This window comes from Lygodium microphyllum, chromosome 9 (genome assembly GCF_053477565.2).
Source record: "Lygodium microphyllum isolate KBCC chromosome 9, Lygodium_microphyllum_v1.1.10, whole genome shotgun sequence".
In the NCBI taxonomy this organism is placed as follows: domain Eukaryota; kingdom Viridiplantae; phylum Streptophyta; class Polypodiopsida; order Schizaeales; family Lygodiaceae; genus Lygodium; species Lygodium microphyllum.
Genome location: NC_141143.1, coordinates 32363125 through 32366257, shown reverse-complemented (window position 1 = coordinate 32366257; position 3133 = coordinate 32363125). Strand labels below are relative to the sequence as shown.

The following is a 3133-nucleotide window of genomic DNA, read 5'->3' as shown; positions in this document are numbered from 1 at the left end:
AATATAGTTCATTTCTAAATCCATGTAAAAGTGGAAGAAACAAAAGAGTGTACAATGTTCTCATTTAAATAAATCACCTAGCACCACAAATTGCTTAAAGAACACCCTTCACGATACACGCTCCATGTTATCATTTAGTATGGTTCTCAAGCAAGGATCAATATAAAATGGCCACACAATCGATGCATAAATCTAAGGAAACATGTCATCGTTCTTGCTTGCAAAAGAGCTCATTCTTCCTTACATGGCACAATGTTTAGATAGCATAATGACTACACATTGCTAATTTCCATGATCCTTGATCTTTCATTTTCGTAATGCTTTACCATCCACTAGCATAACTAGTCACATTGACAATGAGGTATCAAGCACAAATTATATTTTTATGGAACTCCCACAAGAACTTTAGAAGTACAAATAATAATGTGTACAATATTGGGCCCTGGCATTCATCATCTCTATCAAAATGTTCTTTATTTTGTAAAATTGCCATAGTATGTGATGCATCCATTAACTCATTTCTTGGCAAGTCGCAAACTTAAAATACCATTGAACATGTTGTAATGAGTTCATTGAGTTGCTTCGTTTCTTGCCACATGGTACACATCATTGGTTTCCACGGCAACACGAGAAAAGCAGCGTTCAAATACTATGATAAATGATTACATGATACATTGGCATGTCATTGTGGACACCGACGAAGACATGTTCTTCTTACATAAATAAAGCAACTTAAGTTATCCAATCAGCACGAGGCAAGTAGACCTAGCTGATTCATGTTTCGCCAGAATGCACTGTTCAATATTCTTCTTATCGACGAGCGTGAGATGCTTGAACCACTGGAATCATCCAACCCGACATGCTAGCAAAATGTGATTACTATACAATTTAATCCTCCTATCAACAAGCCTGCACACTTGATGCGATGCAATCTCTTTCCATGTGCAATTCAATCCTCCTATCAAACCGATCCATTGTCAAATTAATTTTCATGTAATCCGAGTACAAATGAAAACCGGAACAGAGAACTTAAAAAGGCCGACAAAGAATTAAAAAAGGAGTACTTAGTGGAAAGGGAGAACTTTTACCAGCTTTGTGATCATCAGCACTATCTCAAAAGCGACCAGCTTCCTTTTAGAGCCGATGGCGCCAGTGCAAGTAATTCCTGTGTCTTAGTGCAGGTAATTCCTCTTAATTTGACACAGTGAGAGACCATACTTTGGAAAGGTCTTCAGCATATGCAAGCATGCCATGCCATGCCAATGGTGATAACTGTTGCAACTACACTCTGGCTTTTCCCCATTCCAAGCTTGTTCATGCACACATCTCCGCTTGTAAGCACGCCTGCACAAAATATAAATACGCCTTATCCAACACAGCAAACCCGAGGTATCCACGAAAGAAGGATTACAACCTTAAAACCCAGGAATTGCCTACTATTCTGGAGAATCCTCTAAATTAATTCAAAATCTCTCAAGCATTTGAAGTTGAAGGATTCCGAATCGCCTAGCAGCGAAGTTTTTGGTGACCAATGGGGGCCGCTGTATGTCTGTTACTGTTGGATTAAATAGTTAGGGCGATCGATCACTCAAAACTTGTAGAGGCTGCCGGCCCCATATTGATTAGACTGATCATCGGTAGTTCCATCATACATCATACCACCTCAACTAGCTGCTGTGTAATGTATGACAGACTAATCAGCTGTATGTTTTAAGATGTTATCTACTGACCATACGTTTCATTGTCCGACAAATGAAACTTGTGTACGACACTAATTTTGCTTAATGAAAAGGAGTACCCGTGATCGTGTTAGCTCCTATTCTCATCTAATCACAACAGAGATTACCACCTCGGCAAAAACAATCACTCGCTCGATAACAGAGAAAACACAAGGAAAGAATAATCAGGCGCACCACCTTTGATGGTTGGCTTTGATCATGTCTACTTTAGCGAGAGCATCGCATGTCGATCATGAGAGAAGGTGGGGTGGTATGGCTTAGCTGGAGTGGCAGGTATGCCGATCACAGGGATGAAAAGGGAGAGTGTCTCTCTGTCTCTTCTCTGGAGAGGAATACCTGCAACTCCAACTGAGCACTACAACTTCACCAGCATATCCTGTGGAAAACGGGGTGTGGCTACCCGACGTCTCTGTGTTCGTCCTGTGGAAAAAGGCGCGCGCACTCTCACACAAACACACACTCTCTCGTATTTAGAAACGTCGCTACGCCCTCTCTTCTTCCCCAACTCTCTATCCGATATCGCTGTGTTCGCCCCCCCGTCCCGGCTCTCTTTGATCTCTCTCTCCGTCTGTCTGCAGAGCGAGGAACAATATCCAACTCACTCACTCGTCGCATGCGCTCTATTCTCTCTCTCTCTCTCTCTCTCTCTCTCTCTCTCTCTCAGAGGGAGGACCAATCTCCAACTCACTCGTCTGTCTCGTGTCACGTACGTTTCCCTCACTTTTGTCGGCACTGACTGCCCGTAGCGCCAGCAGGCTGTCGGTTCTCTAAACTATATGAGGCTTGAGCATCTCTAGTTCTGCCAAAAACGTCGATATAAGAATGCTGCATAACACGTCCTCCCCAGGAAACATGTGGTGAACGTGGCATGGATTCCTCTCCGCCTTGGCCTCGTCGGCCGTGAGGTGGCATCGAAATCCTTTTCATTCCTAACCCTTTGTATTCCAAATTAAAGCCACCCAATTCCGTTTAAAATCTTTAATAAAGGACAATCTCCTTTCCAAAGGCTTGCATCTCAAAGTATTTGATTCCTTATTTCTTCCACCTCAGAAATAAAAACCTCTATTACCATTAGGTAACTTATATTACATTACTTATCTAAAATTCTAATAGTCTCAAACAAATATGTGCAAGTGGTTTCTACCTCCCTTAATGTATTTATGGACTCAAAGAAGTGTACATATCTTAAGCACAAATATCAAAAGAAAATATAAAGCCAAAACTCAAAGTTCAAAGAAGGCAAAAATCAAGAGCTAAATAGTAGAGAAACGAGAAATGAGAAAGGAAATATAATTTGGTAGCTAGAGTGAGTAGAGAAAAGTGTAAGAGGGAGTAGAGAGAGAAGAGACTAGATAGTAGGGAGAGAAAGGAGAGGGCAGAGAGAAAGTAGAGGG

The 3133-nt window shown here is 41.5% G+C and overlaps 1 long non-coding RNA gene across 1 annotated transcript; it reads right to left on the bottom strand.

Moving 5' to 3' along the window:
- Positions 1–446: 446 nt before the first annotated feature.
- Positions 447–2339, bottom strand: LOC148030926 (uncharacterized). Its single transcript, XR_015691964.1, has 3 exons — positions 1917–2339; positions 1089–1344; positions 447–958 (listed from the first exon to the last, which is right to left on the bottom strand). It is a non-coding gene; the product is annotated as an uncharacterized LOC148030926 (long non-coding RNA).
- Positions 2340–3133: the final 794 nt, after the last annotated feature.